A 22173-nucleotide genomic window follows, 5' to 3' on the forward strand; every position below is an offset into this window, starting at 1 on the left:
GCCCTAGCCTTAGGCTAGGAGAGCACTAGCCTTAGCCTAAGCCTAGGGGAGCCCTAGCCTAAGCCTATGGGTGCCCTATCCTAAGCCTAGGGGAGCCCTAGCCTAAGAATATGGGTGCCCTAGCCTAAGCTTAGGGGTGCCCTAACCTAAGCCTAAGGGTGCCCTAGCCTAAGCCTTGGGGTGCCCTAGCCTAAGCCGAGGGGTGCCCTAGCCTAAGCCTAGTGGTGCCTTAGCCTAAGCCTAGGGGTTCCCTTGCCTTAGCCTAAACCTAGGGTTGACCTAGCCTAAGCCTAGGGGTGCCCTAGTCTAAGCCTAAGCCTAGGGGTGCCCTAGCCTAAGACTAGGGGTGCCCTAGCCTAAGCTTAGGGGTGCCCTAGCCTAAGCCTAGGGGTCCCTAGCCTAAGACTAGGGGTGCCCTAGGGTTAGGCTAGGGGAGCCCTAGCCTTAGCCTAATCCTATGGGTGCCCTAGCCTAAGCCTAGGAGTGCCCTAGCCAAAGCCTAGGGGTGCCCTAGCCTTAGGCTAGGGGAGCCCTAGCCTTAGCCTAATCCTATGGGTGCCCTAACCTAAGCCTTGGCGTGCCCTAGCCAAAGCCTAGGGGTGCCCTAGCCTAAGCCTAGGGGTGCCCTAGCCTAAGCCTAGGGGTGCCCTAGCTTAAGATTAGGGGTGCCCTAGCCTAAGCTTAGGGGTGCCCTAGTCTAAGCTTAGGGGTGCCCTAGCCTAAGCCTAAGGGTTCCCTAGCCTAAGCCTATTGGTGCCCTAGCCATAGGCTAGGGGAGCCCTAGCCTTAGCCTAAGCCTAGGGGTGCCCTAGTCTAAGACTAGGGGTGCCCTAGCCTAATCTTAGGGTTGCCCTAGCCTAATCCTAGGGGTGCCCTAGCCTAAGCCTAGGAGTGCCGTAGCCAAAGCCTAGGAGTGCCCTAGCCTTAGGATAGGGGAGCCCTAGCCTTAGCCTAAGCCTACGGGTGCCCTAGCTTAAGCCTAGAGGTACCCTAGCCTAAGCCTCGGGGTGCCCAGCCTTAGCCTAAGCCTATGGGTGCCCTAGACTCAGCCTAGGGGTGCCCTAGCCTAAGCCTGGGAGTGCCCTAGCCTAAGCCTAGGGGTTCCCTAGCCTAAGCCTAGTGGTGCCCTAGCCATAGGCTAGGGGAGCCCTATCCTTAGCCTAAGCCTAGGGGTCCGTAGTCTAAGAATAGGGGTGCCCTAGGGTTAGGCTAGGGGAGCCCTAGCCCTAGCCTAAGCCTACGGGTGCCCTAGCTTAAGCCTAGGGGTGCCCTAGCCTAAGCCTAGGGGTGCCCTATCCTTAGGCTAGGGGAGCCCTGGCCTTAGCCTAAGCCTATGGGTTCCCTAGCCTCAGCCTAGGGGTGCTCTACCCTCAGCCTAGGGGTGCCCTAGCCTAAGCCTAGGGGTTCCCTAGCCTAAGCCAAGGCTTACCCTAGCCTTAGGCTAGCTGAGCCCTAGCCTAAGCCTAAGCCTAGGGGTGCCCTAGCCTAAGCCTAGAGGTGCCCTAGCCTTAGGCTAGGGGAGCCCTAGCCTTAGCACAAGCCTAGCGGTTCTCTAGCTTAAGACTAGGGGTGCCCTAGCCTAAGCCTAGGAGTGCCCTAGCCTAAGCCTAGGGGTGCCCTAGCCTAAGCCTAGTGGTGCCTTAGCCTAATCCTAGGGGTGCCCTAGCCTAAGCCTAGGTGTGCCCTAGCCTAAGCCTAGGGGTGCCCTGCCCTAAGCCTAGGGGTGCCCTAGCCTAAGCCAAGGCTTGCCCTAGCCTTAGGATAGCTGAGCCCTAGCCTAAGCCTAAGCCTAGGGGTGCCCTAGCCTAAGCCTAGGGATGCCCTAGCCTAAGCCTAGGGCTGCCATAGCCTTAGGCTAGGGGAGCCCTAGCCTTAGCCTAAGCCTATGGCTGCCCTAGCCTAAGCCTAGAGGTGCGCTAGCCTAACCCTAGGGGTGCCCTAGCCTTACGCTAGGGGAGCACTAGCCTTAGCCTAAGTCTAGGGGTGCCCTAGCCTAAGCCTAGGGGTGTCGTAGCCTGAGCCTAGGGGTGCCCTAGCCTGAGCCTACGGGTGCCCTAGCCTGAGGCTAGGGGACCCTAGCCTTAGTCTAGCCTAGGATTGCCCTAGCCTAAGCCTAGGGGTGCCATAGCCTGAGTCTAGTGGTGCACTAGCCTGTGGCTAGGGGAGCCGTAGCCTTAGCCTAAGCCTAGGGGTGCCCTAGCCTAAGCCTAGGGGTTCCCCAGCATAAGCCAAGGGGTGCCCTAGCCTAAGCCTACGGATGCCCTCGCCTTATGCTAGGGGAGCCCTAGCCTTAGCCTAAGATTAGGGGTGCCATAGCCTAAGCCTAGGGATGCCCTAGCCTGAGCCTAGTGGTGCCCAACCTTAGGCTAGGGGAGCCCTAGCCTTAGCCTAAGCCTAGGGCTGCCCTAGCCTAATCCTAGGGGTACCCTAGCCTAACCCTAGGGGTGCCCTAGCCTTAGGCTAGGGGAGCATTAGCCTTAGACTAAGCCTAGGGGTGCCCTAGCCTAAGCCTAGGGGTTCCCTATCCTAAGCTTAGGGGTGCCCTAACCTAAGCCTAAGGGTGCCCTTGCCTAAGCCTAGTGGTGCCCTAGCCTTAGGCTAGGGGAGCCCTAGCCTTAGCCTAAGCCTAGGGCTGCCCTAGCCTAAGAGTAGGGGTGCCCTAGCCTAAGCCTAGGAGTGCCCTAGCCTAAGCCTAGGGGTGCCCTAGCCTAAGTCTAGTGGTGCCTTAGCCTAAGCCTAGGGGTAACCTAGCCTTAGCCTAAGCCTTGGGTTGCCCTAGCCTAAGCCGTGGGGTGCCCTAGCCTAAGCCTAGTGGTGCCTTAGCCTAAGCCTAGGGGTTCCCTTGCCTTAGCCTAAACCTAGGGTTGCCCTAGCCTAAGCCTAGGGGTGCCCTAGCCTAAGCCTAAGCCTAGGGGTGCCCAAGCCTAAGCCTAGGGGTGCCCTAGCCTAACCTTAGGGGTGCCCTAGCCTTAGGCTAGGGGAGCACTAGCCTTAGCCTAATCCTAGGGGTGCCCTAGCCTAAGCCTAGGTGTGCCCTAGCCTAAGCCTAGGGGTGCCCTACCCTAAGCCTAGGGGTGCCGTAGCCTAAGCCAAGGCTTGCCCTAGCCTTAGGCTAGCTGAGCCCTAGCCTAAGCCTAAGCCTAGCGGTGCCCTAGACTAAGCCTAGGGGTGCCCTAGCCTAAGCCTAGGGGTGCCCTAGCCTAACCCTAGGGGTGCCCTAGCCTCACGCTAGGGGAGCACTAGCCTTAGCCTAAGCCGAGGGGTGCCCTAGCCTAAGCCTTGGCGTGCCCTAACCTAAGCCTAGGGGTGCCGTAGCATAAGATTAGGGGTGCCCTAGCCTAAGACTAGGGGTGCCCTAGCCTAAGCCTAGGGGTGCCCTTGCCTAAGATTAGGGGTGCCCAACCTAAGCCTAGGGGTGCCCTAGCCTAAGCTTAGGGGTGCCCTAGCCTAAGCCTAAGGGTTCCCTAGCCTAAGCCTAGTGGTGCCCTAGCCATAGGCTAGGGGAGCCCTAGCCTTAGCCTAAGCCTAGGGGTGCCCTAGTCTAAGACTAGGGGTGCCCTAGCCTAATCTTAGGGGTGCCCTAGCCTAATCCTAGGGGTGCCCTAGCCTAAGCCTAGGAGTGCCGTAGCCAAAGCCTAGGGGTGCCCTAGCCTTAGGATAGGGGAGGCCTAGCCTTAGCCTAAGCCTACGGGTGCCCTAGCTTAAGCCTAGAGGTACCCTAGCCTAAGCCTAGGGGTGCCCAGCCTTAGCCTAAGCCTATGGGTGCCCTAGACTCAGCCTAGGGGTGCCCGAGCCTAAGCCTGGGAGTGCCCTAGCCTAAGCCTAGGGGTTCCCTAGCCTAAGCCTTGTGGTGCCCTAGCCATAGGCAAGGGGAGCCCTAGACTTAGCCTAAGCCTAGGGGTCCCTAGTCTAAGACTAGGGGTGCCCTAGGGTTAGGCTAGGGGAGCCCTAGCCTTAGCCTAATCCTAGGGGTGCCCTAGCCTAAGCCTAGGAGTGCCCTAGCCAAAGCCTAGGGGTGCCCTAGCCTTAGGATAGGGGAGACCTAGCCTTAGCCTAATCCTACGAATGCCCTAGCTTAAGCCTAGGGGTGCCCTAGCCTAAGCCTAGGGGTGACCTATCCTTAGGCTAGGGGAGCCCTGGCCTTAGCCTAAGCCTATGGGTTCCCTAGCCTCAGCCTAGGGGTGCCCTACCCTCAGCCTAGGGGTGCCCTAGCCTAAGCCTAGGGGTTCCCTAGCCTAAGCCAAGGCTTGCCCTATCCTTAGGCTAGCTGAGCCCTAGCCTAAGCCTAAGCCTAGGGGTGCCCTAGCCTAAGCCTAGTGGTGCCCTAGCCTTAGGCTAGGGGAGCCCTAGCCTTAGCCTAAGCCTAGGGGTGCCCTAGCTTAAGACTAGGGGTGCCCTAGCCTAAGCCTAGGAGTGCCCTAGCCTAAGCCTAGGGGTGCCCTAGCCTAAGCCTAGTGGTGCCTTAGCCTAAACCTAGGGGTGACCTAGCCTTAGCCTAAGCCTTGGGGTGCCCTAGCCTAAGCCTAGTGGTGCCTTAGCCTAAGCCTAGGGGTTCCCTTGCCTTAGCCTAAACCTAGGGTTGCCCTAGCCTAAGCCTAGGGGTGCCCTAGCCTAAGCCTAAGCCTAAGGGTGCCCTAGCCTAAGACTAGGGGTGCCCTAGCCTAAGCTTAGGGGTGCCCTAGCCTAAGCCTAGGGGTCCCTAGCCAAAGACTAGGGGTGCCCTAGGGTTAGGCTAGGGGAGCCCTAGCCTTAGCCTAATCATAGGGGTGCCCTAGCATAAGCCTAGGAGTGCCCTAGCCAAAGCCTAAGCGTGCCCTACCCTTAGGATAGGGGAGACCTAGCCTTAGCCTAAGCCTAAGGGTTCCCTAGCTTAAGCCTAGGGCTGCCCTAGCCTAAGCCTAGGGATGCCATATCCTTAGGCTAGGGGAGCCCTGGCCTTAGCCTAAGTCTATGGGTTCCCTAGCCTCAGCCTAGGGGTGCCCTAGCCTAAGCCTAGGAGTGCCCTAGCCTAAGCCTAGGGGTTCCCTAGCCTAAGCTTATTGGTGCCTTAGACTAAGCCTAGGGGTGACCTAGCCTTAGCCTAAGCCTAGGGGTGCCCTAGCCTAAGACTAGGGGTGACTTAGCCTATTCCTAAGGGTCCCCTAGCCTTAGCCAAAGCCTAGAGGTTCCCTAGCCTAAGCCTAGGGGTGCCCTAGCCTAAGCCTAGGTGTGCCCAGGCCTTAGGCTAGAGGAGCCCTAGCCTTAGCCTAAGCCTAGGGGTGCCCTAGCCTAACCTTAGGGGTGCCCTAGCCTAAGCCTAGGTGTGCCCTAGCCTAAGCCTAGGGGTGCCCTACCCTAAGCCTAGGGGTGCCCTAGCCTAAGCCAAGGCTTGCCCTAGCCTTAGGCTAGCTGAGCCCTAGCCTAAGCCTAAGCCTAGGGGTGCCCTAGCCTAAGCCTAGGGGTGCCGTAGCCTTAGCCTAGGGGTGCCATAGCCTTAGGCTAGGGGAGCCCTAGCCTTAGCCTAAGCCTATGCCTGCCCTAGCCTAAGCCTCGCGGTGCCCTAGCCTAAGCCTAGGGGTGCCCCAGCCTTACCCTAGGGGTGCCATAGCCTTAGGCTAGGGGAGCCCTAGCCTTAGCCTAAGCCTATGGCTGCCCTAGCCTAAGCCTAGGGGTGCCCTAGCCTAAGCCTAGGGGTGCCCTAGCCTAACCCTAGGGGTGCTCTAGCCTTACGCTAGGGGAGCACTAGCCTTAGCCTAAGCCTAGGGGTGCCCTAACCTAAGCCTTGGCGTGCCCTAGCCTAAGCCTAGGGGTGCCCTAGCCTAAGCCTAGGGGTGCCCTAGCCTAAGATTAGGAGTGCCCTAGACTAAGCCTAGGGGTGCCCTAGTCTAAGCTTAAGGGTGCCCTAGCCTAAGCCTAAGGGTTCCCTAGCCTAAGCCTATTGGTGCCCTAGCCATAGGCTAGGGGAGCACTAGCCTTAGCCTAAGCCTAGGGGTGCCCTAACCTAAGCCTTGGCGTGCCCTAGTCTAAGACTAGGGGTGCCCTAGCCTAATCTTAGGGGTGCCCTAGTCTAATCCTAGGGGTGCCCTAGCCTAAGCCTAGGAGTGCCGTAGCCAAAGCCTAGGGGTGCCCTAGCCTTAGGATAGGGGAGCCCTAGCCTTAGCCTAAGCCTACGGGTGCCCGAGCTTAAGCCTAGAGGTACGCTAGCCTAAGCCTAGGGGTGCCCAGCCTTAGCCTAAACATATGGGTGCCCTAGACTCAGCCTAGGGGTGCCCTAGCCTAAGCCTGGGAGTGCCCTAGCCTAAGCCTAGGGGTTCCCTAGCCTAAGCCTAGTGGTTCCCTAGCCATAGGCTAGGGGAGCCCTAGCCTTAGCCTAAGCCTAGGGGTCCCTAGTCTAAGAATAGGGGTGCCCTAGGGTTAGGCTAGGGGAGCCCTAGCCTTAGCCTAATCCTTGGGGTGCCCTAGCCTAAGCCTAGGAGTGCCCTAGCCAAAGCCTAGGGGTGCCCTAGCCTTAGGATAGGGGAGACCTAGCCTTAGCCTAAGCCTACGGGTGCCCTAGCGTAAGCCAAGGGGTGCCCTAGCCTAAGCCTAGGGGTGCCCTATCCTTAGGCTAGGGGAGCCCTGGCCTTAGCCTAAGCCTATGGGTTCCCTAGCCTCAGCCTAGGGGTGCTCTACCCTCAGCCTAGGGGTGCCCTAGCCTAAGCCTAGGGGTTCCCTAGCCTAAGCCAAGGCGAGCCCTAGCCTTAGGCTAGCTGAGCCCTAGCCTAAGCCTAAGCCTAGGGGTGCCCTAGCCTAAGCCTAGTGGTGCCCTAGCCTTAGGCTAGGGGAGCCCTAGCCTTAGCACAAGCCTAGTGGTTCCCTAGCTTAAGACTAGGGGTGCCCTAGCCTAAGCCTAGGTGTGCCCTAGCCTAAGCCTAGGGGTGCCCTAGCCTAAGCCTAGTGGTGCCTTAGCCTAATCCTAGGGGTGCCCTAGCCTAAGTCTAGGTGTGCCCTAGCCTAAGCCTAGGGGTGCCCTGCCCTAAGCCTAGGGGTGCCCTAGCCTAAGCCAAGGCTTGCCCTAGCCTTAGGCTAGCTGAGCCCTAGACTAAGCCTAAGCCTAGGGGTGCCCTAGCCTAAGCCTAGTGGTGCCCTAGCCTTAGGCTAGGGGAGCCCTAGCCTTAGCACAAGCCTAGTGGTTCCCTAGCTTAAGACTAGGGGTGCCCTAGCCTAAGCCTAGGTGTGCCCTAGCCTAAGCCTAGGGGTGCCCTAGCCTAAGCCTAGTGGTGCCTTAGCCTAATCCTAGGGGTGCCCTAGCCTAAGCCTAGGTGTGCCCTAGCCTAAGCCTAGGGGTGCCCTGCCCTAAGCCTAGGGGTGCCCTAGCCTAAGCCAAGGCTTGCCCTAGCCTTAGGCTAGCTGAGCCCTAGACTAAGCCTAAGCCTAGGGGTGCCCTAGCCTAAGCCTAGGGATGCCCTAGCCTAAGCCTAGGGCTGCCATAGCCTTAGGCTAGGGGAGCCCTAGCCTTAGCCTAAGCCTATGGCTGCCCTAGCCTAAGCCTAGGGGTGCGCTAGCCTAACCCTAGGGGTGCCCTAGCCTAACGCTAGGGGAGCACTAGCCTTAGCCTAAGCCTAGGGGTTCCCTAGCCTAAGCCTAGTGGTGTCGTAGCCTGAGCCTAGGGGTGCCCTACCCTGAGCCTACGGGTGCCCTAGCCTGAGGCTAGGGGACCCTAGCCTTAGTCTAGCCTAGGATTGCCCTAGCCTAAGCCTAGGGGTGCCATAGCCTGAGTCTAGTGGTGCACTAGCCTGTGGCTAGGGGAGCCGTAGCCTTAGCCTAAGCCTAGGGGTGCCCTAGCCTAAGCCTAGGGGTTCCACAGCCTAAGCCAAGGGGTGCCCTAGCCTAAGCCTACGGATGCCCTCGCCTTATGCTAGGGGAGCCCTAGCCTTAGCCTAAGACTAGGGGTGCCATAGCCTAAGCCTAGGGATGCCCTAGCCTGAGCCTAGTGGTGCCCAACCTTAGGCTAGGGGAGCCCTAGCCTTAGCCTAAGCCTAGGGCTGCCCTAGCCTAATCCTAGGGGTACCCTAGCCTAACCCTAGGGGTGCCCTAGCCTTAGGCTAGGGGAGCACTAGCCTTAGACTAAGCCTAGGGGTGCCCTCGCCTAATCCTAGGGGTTCCCTATCCTAAGCCTAGGGGAGCCCTAGCCTAAGACTAGGGGTGCCCTAGCCTAAGCTTAGGGGTGCCCTAGCCTAAGCCTAAGGGTGCCCTAGCCTAAGCCTAGTGGTGCCCTAGCCTTAGGCTAGGGGAGCCCTAGCCTTAGCCTAAGCCTAGGGGTGCCCTAGCCTAAGAGAATGGGTGCCCTAGCCTAAGCCTAGGAGTGCCCTAGCCTAAGCCTAGGGGTGCCCTAGCCTAAGTCTAGTGGTGCCTTAGCCTAAGCCTAGGGGTGACCTAGCCTTAGCCTAAGCCTTGGGGTGCCCTAGCCTAAGCCGTGGGGTGCCCTAGTCTAAGCCTAGTGGTGCCTTAGCCTAAGCCTAGGGGTTCCCTTGCCTTAGCCTAAACCTAGGGTTGCCCTAGCCTAAGCCTAGGGGTGCCCTAGCCTAAGCCTAAGCCTAGGGGTGCCCAAGCCTAAGACTAGGGGTGCCCTAGCCTAAGCTTAGGGGTGCCCTAGCCTCAGCCTAGGGGTGCCCTAGCCTAAGCCTAGGAGTGCCCTAGCCTAAGCCTAGGGGTTCCCTAGCCTAAGCCTAGTGGTGCCTTAGACTAAGCCTAGGGGTGACCTAGCCTTAGCCTAATCCTAGGGGTGCCCTAGCCTAAGCCTAGGAGTGCCCTAGCCAAAGCCTAGGGGTGCCCTATCCTTAGGCTAGGGGAGCCCTGGCCTTAGCCTAAGCCTATGGGTTCCCTAGCCTCAGCCTAGGGGTGCCCTAGCCTCAGCCTAGGGGTGCCCTAGCCTAAGCCTAGGAGTGCCCTAGCCTAAGCCTAGGGGTTCCCTAGCCTAAGCCTAGTGGTGCCTTAGACTAAGCCTAGGGGTGACCTAGCCTTAGCCTAAGCCTAGGGGTGCCCTAGCCTAAGACTAAGGGTGCACTAACCTAAGCCTAGGGTGCCCTTGCCTAAGCCTAGGGGTGACTTAGCCTACGCTAAGGGTCCCCTAGCCTTAGCCTAAGCCTAGAGGTGCCCTAGCCTAAGCCGAGGGGTGCCCTAGCCTAAGCCTAGGTGTGCCCAGGCCTTAGGCTAGAGGAGCCCTAGCCTTAGCCTAAGCCTAGGGGTGCCCTAGCCTAACCTTAGGGGTGCCCTAGCCTTAGGCTAGGGGAGCACTAGCCTTAGCCTAATCCTAGGGGTGCCCTAGCCTAAGCCTAGGTGTGCCCTAGCCTAAGCCTAGGGGTGCCCTACCCTAAGCCTAGGGGTGCCCTAGCCTAAGCCAAGGCTTGCCCTAGCCTTAGGCTAGCTGAGCCCTAGCCTAAGCCTAAGCCTAGGGGTGCCCTAGACTAAGCCTAGGGGTGCCCTAGCCTAAGCCTTGGGGTGCCCTAGCCTAACCCTAGGGGTGCCCTAGCCTTACGCTAGGGGAGCACTAGCCTTAGCCTAAGCCGAGGGGTGCCCTAGCCTAAGCCTTGGCGTGCCCTAAACTAAGCCTAGGGGTGCCCTAGCCTAAGCCTAGGGGTGCCCTAGCCTAAGCCTAGGGGTGCCCTAGCATAAGATTAGGGGTGCCCTAGCCTAAGCCTAGGGGTGCCCTAACCTAAGCCTAGGGGTGCCCTAGCCTAAGATTAGGGGTGCCCAACCTAAGCCTAGGGGTGCCCTAGCCTAATCTTAGGGGTGCCCTAGCCTAAGCCTAAGGGTTCCCTAGCCTAAGCCTAGTGGTGCCCTAGCCATAGGCTAGGGGAGCCCTAGCCTTAGCCTAAGCCCTGGGGTGCCCTAGTCTAAGACTAGGGGTGCCCTAGCCTAATCTTAGGGGTGCCCTAGCCTAATCCTAGGGGTGCCCTAGCCTAAGCCTAGGAGTGCCGAAGCCAAGCCTAGGGGTGCCCTAGCCTTAGGATAGGGGAGCCCTTGCCTTAGCCTAAGCCTACGGGTGCCCTAATTAAGCCTAGAGGTACCCTAGCCTAAGCCTAGGGGTGCCCAGCCTTAGCCTAAGCCTATGGGTGCCCTAGACTCAGCCTTGGGGTGCCCTAGCCTAAGCCTGGGAGTGCCCTAGCCTAAGCCTAGGGGTTCCCTAGCCTAAGCCTAGTGGTGCCCTAGCCATAGGCTAGGGGAGCCCTAGACTTAGCCTAAGCCTAGGGGTCCCAAGTCTAAGACTAGGGGTGCCCTAGGGTTAGGCTAGGGGAGCCCTAGCCTTAGCCTAATCTTAGGGGTGCCCTAGCCTAAGCCTAGGAGTGCCCTAGCCAAAGCCTAGGGGTGCCCTAACCTTAGGATAGGGGAGACCTAGCCTTAGCCTAAGCCTAAGAATGCCCTAGCTTAAGCCTAGGGGTGCCCTATCCTTAGGCTAGGGGAGCCCTGGCCTTAGCCTAAGCCTATGGGTTCCCTAGCCTCAGCCTAGGGGTGCCCTACCCTCAGCCTAGGGGTGCCCTAGCCTAAGCCTAGGGGTTCCCTAGCCTAAGCCAAGGCTTGCCCTAGCCTTAGGCTAGCTGAGCCCTAGCCTAAGCCTAAGCCTAGGGGTGCCCAAGCCTAAGCCTAGTGGTGCCCTAGCCTTAGGCTAGGGGAGCCCTAGCCTTAGCCTAAGCCTAGGGGTGCCCTAGCTTAAGACTAGGGGTGCCCTAGCCTAAACCTAGGAGTGCCCTTATCCTAAGCCTAGGGGTGCCCTAGCCTAAGCCTAGTGGTGCCTTAGCCTAAACTTAGGGGTGACCTAGCCTTAGCCTAAGCCTTGGGGTGCCCTAGCCTAAGCCTAGTGGTGCCTTAGCCTAAGCCTAGGGGTTCCCTTGCCTTAGCCTAAACCTAGGGTTGCCCTAGCCTAAGCCTAGGGGTGCCCTAGCCTAAGCCTAAGCCTAGGGGTGCCCTAGCCTAAGACTAGGGGTTCCCTAGCCTAAGCTTAGGGGTGCCCTAGCCTAAGCCTAGGGATCCCTAGCCAAAGACTAGGGGTGCCCTAGGGTTAGGCTAGGGGTGCCCTAGCCTTAGCCTAATCCTAGGGGTGCCCTAGCATAAGCCTAGGAGTGCCCTAGCCAAAGCTTAGGGGTGCCCTAGCCTTAGGATAGGGGAGACCTAGCCTTAGCCTAAGCCTAAGGGTGCCCTAGCTTAAGCCTAGGGCTGCCCTAGCCTAAGCCTAGGGGTGCCATATCCTTAGGCTAGGGGAGCCCTGGCCTTAGCCTAAGTCTATGGGTTCCCTAGCCTCAGCCTAGGGGTGCCCTAGCCTCAGCCTAGGGGTGCCCTAGCCTAAGCCTAGGAGTGCCCTAGCCTAAGCCTAGGGGTTCCCTAGCCTAAGCTTATTGGTGCCTTAGACTAAGCCTAGGGGTGACCTAGACTTAGCCTAAGCCTAGGGGTGCCCTAGCCTAAGACTAGGGGTGACTTAGCCTATTCCTGAGGGTCCCCTAGCCTTAGCCAAAGCCTAGAGGTGCCCTAGCCTAAGCCTAGGGGTGCCCTAGCCTAAGCCTAGGTGTGCCCAGGCCTTAGGCTAGAGGAGCCCTAGCCTTAGCCAAAGCCTAGGGGTGCCCTAGCCTAACCTTAGGGGTGCCCTAGCCTTAGGCTAGGGGAGCACTAGCCTTAGCCTAATCCTAGGGGTGCCCTAGCCTAAGCCTAGGTGTGCCCTAGCCTAAGCCTAGGGGTGCCCTACCCTAAGCCTAGGGGTGCCCTAGCCTAAGCCAAGGCTTGCCCTAGCCTTAGGCTAGCTGAGCCCTAGCCTAAGCCTAAGCCTAGGGTGCCCTAGCCTAAGCCTAGGGGTGCCGTAGCCTTAGCCTAGGCGTGCCATTGCCTTAGGCTAGGGGAGCCCTAGCCTTAGCCTAAGCCTATGGGTTCCCTAGCATCAGCCTAGGGGTGCCCTAGCCTCAGCCTAGGGGTGCCCTAGCCTAAGCCTAGGAGTGCCCTAGCCTAAGCCTAGGGGTTCCCTAGCCTAAGCCTAGTGGTGCCTTAGACTAAGCCTAGGGGTGACCTAGCCTTAGCCTAAGCCTAGGGGTGCCCTAGCCAAAGCCTTGGCGTGCCCTAACCTAAACCTAGGGGTGCCCTAGCATAAGCCTTGGGGTGCCCTATCCTAAGATTAGGGGTGCCCTAGCTGAAGCCTAGGGGTGCCCTAGCCTAAGCCTAGGGGTGCCCTAGCCTAAGATTAGGGGTGCCCTAGCCTAAGCCTAGGGGTGCCCTAGCCTAAACTTAGGGGTGCCCTAGCATAAGCCTAAGGGTTCCCTAGCCTAAGCCTAGTGGTGCCCTAGCCATAGGCTAGGGGAGCCCTAGCCTTAGCCTAAGCCTAGGGGTGCCCTAGTGTAAGACTAGGGGTGCCCTAGCCTAATCTTAGGGGTGCCCTAGCCTAATCCTAGGGGTGCCCTAGCCTAAGCCTAGGAGTGCCGTAGCCAAAGCCTAGGGGTGCCCTAGCCTTAGGTTAGGGGAGCCCTAGCCTTAGCTCAAGCCTACGGGTGCCCTAGCTTAAGCCTAGAGGTACCCTAGCCTAAGCCTAGGGGTGCCCTAGCCTAAGCCTAGGGGTGCCATAGCCTTAGGCTAGAGGAGCCCTAGCCTTAGCCTAAGCCTAGGGGTGCCCTAGCCTAAGACTAGGGGTGCCCTAACCTAAGCTTAGGGGTGCCCTAGCCTAAGCCTTGGGGTGCCCTTGGCTAAGCCAAGGGGTGCCCTAGCCTTAGGCTAGGGGCGTCCTAGCCTTAGCCTAAGCCTAGGGGTGCCCAGCCTAAGCCTAGTGGTGCCCTATCCTAAGCCTAGGGGTGCCCTAGCCTAAGCCTAGGGGTGCCCTAGCCTTAGGCTAGGGGAGCCCTAACCTTAGCCTAAGCCTAGGGGTGCCCTAGCCCAAGCCTAGGGGTGCCCTAGCCTAAGCCTAGGGGTGCCCTAGCCTAAGCTTAGGGGTGCCCTAGCCTAAGGCTAGGGGTACCCTAGCCTTATTCTAGTGGAGCCCTAGCCTTAGCCTAAGCCTAGGGGTGCCCTAGCCTAAGCCTAGATGTGCCCTAGCCTAAGCCTAGGGGTGCCGACCCTAAGCCTAGGGGTGCCCTAGCCTAAGCCAAGGGGTGCTCTAGCCTTAGGCTACCTGATCCCTAGCCTTAGGCTAAGCCTAGGGGTGCCCTAGCCTAAGCCTAGGGGTGCCCTAGCCTAAGCCTAGGGGTGCCCTAGCCTAAACCAAGGGGTGTCCTAGCCTAAGCCTAGGGGTGCCCTAGCCTTAGGCTAGGGGAGCCCTAGCCTTAGTCAAAGCCTTGGGGTGCCCTAGCCTAAGCCTAGTGGTGCCCTAGCCTAAGCCTAGGGGTGTCCTAGCCTAAGCCTTGGGGTGCCCTAGCCTAAGCATAGGGGTTCCCTAGCCTAAGCCTAGAGGTGCCCTAGCCTAAGCCTAGGGGTGCCCTAGCCTAAGCCTAGGGGTGCCCTAGCCTAAGGCTAGAGGTGCCCTAGCCTTAGTCTAGTGGAGCCCTAGTCTTAGCCTAAGCCTAGGGATGCCCTAGCCTAAGCCTAGGGGTGTCCTAGCCTAAGCATAGGGGTGCTCTAGCCTTCGGCTAGGGGAGCCCTAGCCTTAGCCTAAGCCTAGGGGTGCCCTAGCCTAAGCCTACGGGTGCCCTAGCCTAAGCCTAGGGGTGCCCTACCCTAAGCCTAGTGTTGCCCTAGCTTTAGCCTAGCTGAACCCTAGCCTTAGCCTAAGTTTAGGGGTTCCCTAGCCTAAGCCTAGAGGTGCCTTAGCCTAAGCCTAGGGGTGCCCTCGCCTAATCCAAGGTGTGCCCTAACCTTAGGATAGGGGAGACCTAGCCTTACCCTAAGCCTACGGGTGCCGTAGCTTAAGCCTAGGGGTGCCCTAGCCTAAGCCTAGGGGTGCCCTATCCATAGGCTAGGGGAGCCCTGGCCTTAGCCTAAGCCTATGGGTTCCCTAGCCTCAGCCTAGGGGTGCCCTAGCCTAAGCCTACGGGTACCCTCGCCTTATGCTATGGGAGCCCTAGCCTTAGCCTAAGCCTAGGGGTGCAATAGCCTAAGCCTAGGGATGCCCTAGCCTGAGCCTAGTGGTGCCCAACCTTAGGCTAGGGGAGCCCTAGCCTTAGCCTAAGCCTTGGGCTGCCCTAGCCTAATCCTAGGGGTACCCTAGTCTAACCCTAGGGGTGCCTTAGCCTTAGGCTAGGGGAGCACAAACCTTAGCCTAAGCCTAGGGGTGCCCTAGCCTAAGCCTAGGGGTGCCCTATCCTAAGCCTAGGGGAACCCTAGCCTAAGACTAGGGGTGCCCGACCCTAAGTTTAGGGGTGCCCTAACCTAAGCCTAAGGGTGCCCTAGACTAAGCCTAGTGGTGCCCTAGCCTTAGGCTAGGGGAGCCCTAGCCTTAGCCTAAGCCTAGGGGTGCCCTAGCCTAAGAGTAGGGGTGCCCTAGCCTAAGCCTAGGAGTGCCCTAGCCTAAGCCTAGTGGTGCCTTAGCCTAAGCCTAGGGGTGACCTAGCCTTAGCCTAAGCCTTGGAGTGCCCTAGCCTAAGCCGAGGGGTGCCCTAGCCTAACCCTAGGGGTGTCCTAGTCTTACGCTAGGGGAGCACTACCCTTAGCCTAAGCCTAGGGGTGCCCTAGCCTAAGCCTAGGGGTGTCGTAGCCTGAGCCTAGGGGTGCCCTAGCCTGAGGCTAGGGGACCCTAGCCTTAGTCTAGCCTAGGATTGCCCTAGCCTAAGCCTAGGGGTGCCATAGCCTGAGTCTAGTGGTGCACTAACCTGTGGCTAGGGGAGCCGTAGCCTTAGCCTAAGCCTAAGGGTGCCCTAGCCTAAGCCTAGGGGTTCGCCAGCCTAAGCCAAGGGGTGCCCTAGCCTAAGCCTACGGGTGCCCTCGCCTTATGCTAGGGGAGCCCTAGCCTTAGCCTAAGCCTAGGGGTGCCATAGCCTAAGCCTAGGGATGCCCTAGCCTGAGCCTAGTGGTGCCCAACCTTAGGCTAGGGGAGCCCTAGCCCTAGCCTAAGCCTAGGGCTGCCCTAGCCTAATCCTAGGGGTACCCAAGCCTAACCCTAGGGGTGCCCTAGCCTTAGGCTAGGAGAGCACTAGCCTTAGCCTAAGCCTAGGGGTGCCCTAGCCTAAGCCTATGGGTGCCCTATCCTAAGCCTAGGGGAGCCCTAGCCTAAGACTAGGGGTGCCCTAGCCTAAGCTTAGGGGTGCCCTAACCTAAACCTAAGGGTGCCCTAGCCTAAGCCTAGTGGTGCCCTAGCCTTAGGCTCGGTGAGCCCTAGCCTTAGCCTAAGCCTAGGGGTGCCCTAGCCTAAGCCTATGGGTGCCCTATCCTAAGCCTAGGGGAGCCCTAGCCTAAGACTAGGGGTGCCCTAGCCTAAGCTTAGGAGTGCCCTAGCCTAAGCCTAGGGGTGCCCTAGCCTAAGTCTAGTGGTGCCTTAGCCTAAGCCTAGGGGTGACCTAGCCTTAGCCTAAGCCTTGGGGTGCCCTAGCCTAAGCCGAGGGGTGCCCTCCCTAAGCCTAGTGGTGCCTTAGCCTAAGCCTAGGGGTTCCCTTGCCTTAGCCTGAACCTAGGGTTGCCCTAGCCTAAGCCTAGGGGTGCCCTAGCTTAAGCCTAAGCCTAGGGGTGCCCAAGCCTAAGACTAGGGGTTCCCTAGCCTAAGCTTAGGGGTGCCCTAGCCTAAGCCTAGGGGTCCCTAACCTAAGACTAGGGGTGCCCTAGGGTTAGGCTAGGGGAGCCCTAGCCTTAGCCTAATCCTAGGGGTGCCCTAGCCTAAGCCTAGGAGTGCCCTAGCCAAAACCTAGGGGTGCCCTAGCCTTAGGATAGGGGAGACGTAGCCTTAGCCTAAGCCTACGGGTGCCGTAGCTTAAGCCTAGGGGTGCCCTAGTCTAAGCCTAGGGGTGCCCTATCCTTAGTCTAGGGGAGCCCTGGCCTTAGCCTAAGCCTATGGGTTCCCTAGCCTCAGCCTAGGGGTGCCCTAGCCTCAGCCCAGGGGTGCCCAAGCCTAAGCCTAGGAGTGCCCTAGCCTAAGCCTAGGGGTTCCCTAGCCTAAGCCTAGTGGTGCCTTAGACTAAGCCTAGGGGTGACCTAGCCGTAGCCTAAGCCTAGGGGTGCCCTAGCCTAAGACTAAGGGTGCCCTAACCTAAGCCTAGGGTGCCCTTGCCTAAGCCTAGGGGTGACTAAGCCTACGCCTAAGGGTCCCCTAGCCTTAGCCTAAGCCTAGAGGTGCCCTAGCCTAAGCCGAGGGGTGCCCTAGCCTAAGCCTAGGTGTGCCCAGGCCTTAGGCTAGAGGAGCCCTAGCCTTAGCCTAAGCCTAGGGGTGCCCTAGCCTAACCTTAGGGGTGCCTTAGCCTTAGGCTAGGGGAGCACTAGCCTTAGCCTAATCCTAGGGGTGCCCTAGCCTAAGCCTAGGTGTGCCCTAGCCTAAGCCTAGGGGTGCCCTACCCTAAGCCTAGGGGTGCCCTAGACTAAGCCAAGGCTTGCCCTAGCCTTAGGTTAGCTGAGCCCTAGCCTAAGCCTAAGCCTAGGGGTGCCCTAGCCTAAGCCTAGGGGTGCCCTAGCCTTAGCCTAGGGCTGCCATAGCCTTAGGCTAGGGGAGCCCTAGCCTTAGCCTAAGCCTATGGCTGCCCTAGCCTAAGCCTAGGGGTGCCCTAGCCTAAGCCTAGGGCTGCCCTAGCCTAACCCTAGGGGTGCCCAAGCCTTACGCTTGGGGAGCACTAACCTTAGCCTAAGCCTAGGGGTGCCCTAGCCTAAGCCTTGGCGTGCCCTAGCCTAAGCCTAGGGGTGCCCTAGCCTAAGCCTTGGCGTGCCCTAGCCTAAGCCTAGGGGTGCCCAAGCCTAAGCCTAGGGGTGCCCTAGCCTAAGATTAGGGGTGCCCTAGCCTAAGCCTAGGGGTTCCCTAGCCTAATCTTAGGGGTGCCCTAGCCCAATCCTAGGGGTGCCCTAGCCTAAGCCTAGGAGTGCCGTAGCCAAAGCCTAGGGGTGCCCTTGCCTTAGGATAGGGGAGCCCTAGCCTTAGCCTAAGCCTACGGGTGCCCTAGCTTAAGCCTAGAGGTACCCTAGCCTAAGCTTAGGGGTGCCCAGCCTTAGCCTAAGCCTATGGGTGCCCTAGACTCAGCCTAGGGGTGCCCTAGCCTAAGCCTGGGAGTGCCCTAGCCTAAGCCTAGGGGTTCCCTAGCCTAAGCCTAGTGGTGCCCTAGCCATAGGCTAGTGGTGCCCTAGCCATAGGCTAGGGGAGCCCTAGCCTTAGCCTAAGCCTAGGGGTGCCCTAGCCTAAGCCTAGGGCTGCCCTAGCCTTAGGCTAGGGGAGCCCTAACCTTAGCCTAAGCCTAGGGGTGCCCTAGCCCAAGCCTAGGGGTGCCCTAGCCTAAGCCTAGGGGTGCCCTACCCTAAGCCTAGGGGTGCCCTAGCCTAAGCCTAGGGGTGCCCTAGCCTAAGGTTAGGGGTGCCCTAGCCTTAGTCTAGTGGAGCCCTAGCCTTAGCCTAAGCCTAGGGGTGCCCTAGCCTAAGCCTAGATGTGCCCTAGCCTAAGCCTAGGGGTGCCCGACCCTAAGCCTAGGGGTGCCCTAGCCTAAGCCAAGGGGTGCCCTAGCCTTAGGCTAGCTGATCCCTAGCCTTAGGCTAAGACTAGGGGTGCCCTAGCCTAAGCCTAGGGGTGCCCTAGCCTAAGCCTAGGGGTGCCCTAGCCTAAACCAAGGGGTGTCCTAGCCTAAGCCTAGGGGTGCCCTAGCCTTAGGCTAGGGGAGCCCTAGCCTTAGTCAAAGCCTAGGGGTGCCCTAGCCTAAGCCTAGTGGTGCCCTAGCCTAAGCCTAGGGGTGTCTTAGCCTAAGCCTAGGGGTGCCCTAGCCTAAGCATAGGGGTTCCCTAGCCTAAACCTAGAGGTGCCCTAGCCTAAGCCTAGGGGTGCCCTAGCCTAAGCCTAGGGGTGTCCTAGCCTAAGCATAGGGGTGCCCTAGCCTTCTGCTAGGGGAGCCCTAGCCTTAGCCTAAGCCTAGGGGTGCCCTAGCCTTAGCCTAGGGGTGCCCTACCCTAAGCCTAGGGGTGCCCTACCCTAAGCCTAGTGTTGCCCTAGCCTTAGCCTAGCTGAGCCCTAGCCTTAGCCTAAGCCTAAGGTTTCCCTAGCCTAAGCCTAGATGTGCCTTAGCCTAAGCCTAGGGGTGCCCTAGCCTAAGCCTAGGTGTGCCCTAGCCTTAGGATAGGGGAGACCTAGCCTTAGCCTAAGCCTACGGGTGCCGTAGCTTAAGCCTAGGGGTGCCCTAGCCTCAGCCTAGGGGTGCCCTAGCCTAAGCCTAGGAGTGCCCTAGCCTAAGCCTAGGGGTTCCCTAGCCTAAGCCTAGTGGTGGCTTAGCCTAAGCCTAGGGGTGCCCTAGCCTAAGACTAAGGGTGCCCTAACCTAAGCCTAGGGTGTTCTTGCCTAAGCCTAGGGGTGACTTAGCCTACGCCTAAGGGTCCCCTAGCCTTAGCCTAAGCCTAGAGGTGCCCTAGCCTAAGCCGAGGGGTGCCCTAGCCTAAGCCTAGGTGTGCCCCGACCTTAGGCTAGAGGAGCCCTAGCCTTAGCCTAAGCCTAGGGGTGCCCTAGCCTAACCTTAGGGGTGCCCTAGCCTTAGGTTAGGGGAGCACTAGCCTTAGCCTAATCCTAGGGGTGCCCTAGCCTAAGCCTAGGTGTGCCCTAGCCTAAGCATGGGGGTGCCCTACCCTAAGCCTAGGGGTGCCCTAGCCTAAGCCTAGGGGTGTCGTAGCCTGAGCCTAGGGGTGCTCTAGCCTGAGCCTACGGGTGCCCTAGCCTGAGGCTAGGGGACCCTAGCCTTAGTCTAGCCTAGGATTGCCCTAGCCTAAACCTAGGGGTGCCATAGCCTGAGTCTAGTGGTGCACTAGCCTGTGGCTAGGGGAGCCTTAGCCTTAACCTAAGCCTAGGGGTGCCCTAGCCTAAGCCTAGGTGTTCGCCAGCCTAAGCCAAGGGGTGCCCTAGCCTAAGCCTACGGGTGCCCTCGCCTTATGCTAGGGGAGCCCTAGCCTTAGCCTAAGCCTAGGGGTGCCATAGCCTAAGCCTAGGGATGCCCTAGCCTGAGCCTAGTGGTGCCCAACCTTAGGCTAGGGGAGCCCTAGCCCTAGCCTAAGCCTAGGGCTGCCCTAGCCTAATCCTAGGGGTACCCAAGCCTAACCCTAGGGGAGCCCTAGCCTTAGGCTAGGAGAGCACTAGCCTTAGCCTAAGCCTAGGGGTGCCCTAGCCTAAGCCTATGGGTGCCCTATCCTAAGCCTAGGGGAGCCCTAGCCTAAGACTAGGGGTGCCCTCGCCTAAGCTTAGGGGTGCCCTAACCTAAGCCTAAGGGTGCCCTAGCCTAAGCCTAGTGGTGCCCTAGCCTTAGGCTCGGTGAGCCCTAGCCTTAGCCTAAGCCTAGGGGTGCCCTAGCCTAAGCCTATGGGTGCCCTATCCTAAGCCTAGGGGAGCCCTAGCCTAAGATTAGGGGTGCCCTAGGCTAAGCTTAGGAGTGCCCTAGCCTAAGCCTAGGGGTGCCCTAGCCTAAGCCTAGTGGTGCCTTAGCCTAAGCCTAGGGGTGACCTAGCCTTAGCCTAAGCCTTGGGGTGCCCTAGCCTAAGCCGAGGGGTGCCCTAGCCTAAGCCTAGTGGTGCCTTAGCCTAAGCCTAGGGGTTCCCTTGCCTTAGCCTAAACCTAGGGTTGCCCTAGCCTAAGCCTAGGGGTGCCCTAGCCTAAGCCTAGGGGTGCCCTAGCCTAAGCCTAAGCCTAGGGGTGCCCAATCCTAAGACTACGGGTGCCCTAGCCTAAGCTTAGGGGTGCCCTAGCCTAAGCCTAGGGGTCCCTAGCCTAAGACTAGGGGTGCCCTAGGGTTAGGCTAGGGGAGCCCTAGCCTTAGCCTAATCCTAGGGGTGCCCTAGCCTAAGCCTAGGAGTGCCCTAGCCAAAACCTAGGGGTGCCCTAGCCTTAGGATAGGGGAGACGTAGCCTTAGCCTAAGCCTACGGGTGCCGTACCTTAAGCCTAGGGGTGCCCTAGCCTAAGCCTAGGGGTCCCCTATCCTTAGGCTAGGGGAGCCCTGGCCTTAGCCTAAGCCTATGGGTTCCCTAGCCTCAGCTTAGGGGGGCCCTAGCCTCAGCCCAGGGGTGCCCAAGCCTAAGCCTAGGAGTGCCCTAGCCTAAGCCTAGGGGTTCCCTAGCCTAAGCCTAGTGGTGCCTTAGACTAAGCCTAGGGGTGTCCTAGCCTTAGCCTAAGCCTAGGGGTGCCCTAGCCTAAGACTAAGGGTGCCCTAACCTAAGCCTAGGGTGCCCTTGCCTAAGCCTAGGGGTGACTTAGCCTACGCCTAAGGGTCCCCTAGCCTTAGCCTAAGCCTAGAGGTGCCCTAGCCTAAGCCGAGGGGTGCCCTAGCCTAAGCCTAGGTGTGCCCAGGCCTTAGGCTAGAGGAGCCCTAGCCTTAGCCTAAGCCTAGAGGTGCCCTAGCCTAAGCCGAGGGGTGCCCTAGCCTAAGCCTAGGTGTGCCCAGGCCTTAGGCTAGAGGAGCCCTAGCCTTAGCCTAAGCCTAGGGGTGCCCTAGCCTAACCTTAGGGGTGCCCTAGCCTTAGGCTAGGGGAGCACTAGCCTTAGCCTAATCCTAGGGGTGCCCTAGCCTAAGCCTAGGTGTGCCCTAGCCTAAGCCTAGGGGTGCCCTACCCTAAGCCTAGGGGTGCCCTAGACTAAGCCAAGGCTTGCCCTAGCCTTAGGTTAGCTGATCCCTAGCCTAAGCCTAAGCCTAGGGGTGCCCTAGCCTAAGCCTAGGGGTGCCCTAGCCTTAGCCTAGGGCTGCCATAGCCTTAGGCTAGGGGAGCCCTAGCCTTAGCCTAAGCCTATGGCTGCCCTAGCCTAAGCCTAGGGGTGCCCTAGCCTAAGCCTAGGGGTGCCCTAGCCTAAGCCTAGGGGTGCCCTAGCCTAAGCCTAGGGGTGCCCTAGCCTTAGCCTAAGCCTAGGGGTGCCCTAGCCTAAGCCTTGGCGTGCCCTAGCCTAAGCCTAGGGGTGCCCTAGCCTAAGCCTAGGGGTGCCCTAGCCTAAGCCTAGGGGTGCCCTAGCCTAAGATTAGGGGTGCCCTAGCCTAAGCCTAAGGGTTCCCTAGCCTAAGCCTAGTGGTGCCCTAGCCATAGGCTAGGGGAGCCCTAGCCTTAGCCTAAGCCTAGGGGTGCCCTAGTCTAAGACTAGGGGTGCCCTAGCCTAATCTTAGGGGTGCCCAAGCCTAATACTAGGGGTGCCCTAGCCTAAGCCTAGGAGTCCTGTAGCCAAAGCCTAGGGGTGCCCTAGCCTTAGGATAGGGGAGCCCTAGCCTTAGCCTAAGCCTACGGGTGCCCTAGCTTAAGCCTAGAGGTACCCTAGCCTAAGCCTAGGGGTGCCCAGCCTTAGCCTAAGCCTATGGGTGCCCTAGACTCAGCCTAGGGGTGCCCTAGCTTAAGCCTGGGAGTGCCCTAGCCTAAGCCTAGGGGTTCCCTAGCCTAAGCCTAGTGGTGCCCTAGCCATAGGCTAGGGGAGCCCTAGCCTTAGCCTAAGCCTAGGGGTGCCCTAGCCTAAGCCTAGGGGTGCCCTAGCCTTAGGCTAGGGGAGCCCTAACCTTAGCCTAAGCATAGGGGTGCCCTAGCCCAAGCCTAGGGGTGCCCTAGCCTAAGCCTAGGGGTGCCCTACCCTAAGCCTAGGGGTGCCCTAGCCTAAGCCTAGGGGTGCCCTAGCCTAAGGTTAGGGGTGCCCTAGCCTTAGTCTAGTGGAGCCCTAGCCTTAGCCTAAGCCTAGGGGTGCCCTAGCCTAAGCCTAGATGTGCCCTAGCCTAAGCCTACGGGTGCCCGACCCTAAGCCTAGGGGTGCCCTAGCCTAAGCCAAGGGGTGCCCTAGCCTTAGGCTAGCTGATCCCTAGCCTTAGGCTAAGACTAGGGGTGCCCTAGCCTAAGCCTAGGTGTGCCCTAGCCCAAGCCTAGGTGTCCCTAACCTAAGACTAGGGGTGCCCTAGGGTTAGGCTAGGGGAGCCCTAGCCTTAGCCTAATCCTAGGGGTGCCCTAGCCTAAGCCTAGGAGTGCCCTAGCCAAAACCTAGGGGTGCCCTAGCCTTAGGATAGGGGAGACGTAGCCTTAGCCTAAGCCTACGGGTGCCGTAGCTTAAGCCTAGGGGTGCCCTAGTCTAAGCCTTGGGGTGCCCTATCCTTAGTCTAGGGGAGCCCTGGCCTTAGCCTAAGCCTATGGGTTCCCTAGCCTCA

Source organism: Tenrec ecaudatus, assembly GCF_050624435.1.
Source record: "Tenrec ecaudatus isolate mTenEca1 chromosome 14 unlocalized genomic scaffold, mTenEca1.hap1 SUPER_14_unloc_6, whole genome shotgun sequence".
NCBI lineage: Eukaryota > Metazoa > Chordata > Mammalia > Afrosoricida > Tenrecidae > Tenrec > Tenrec ecaudatus.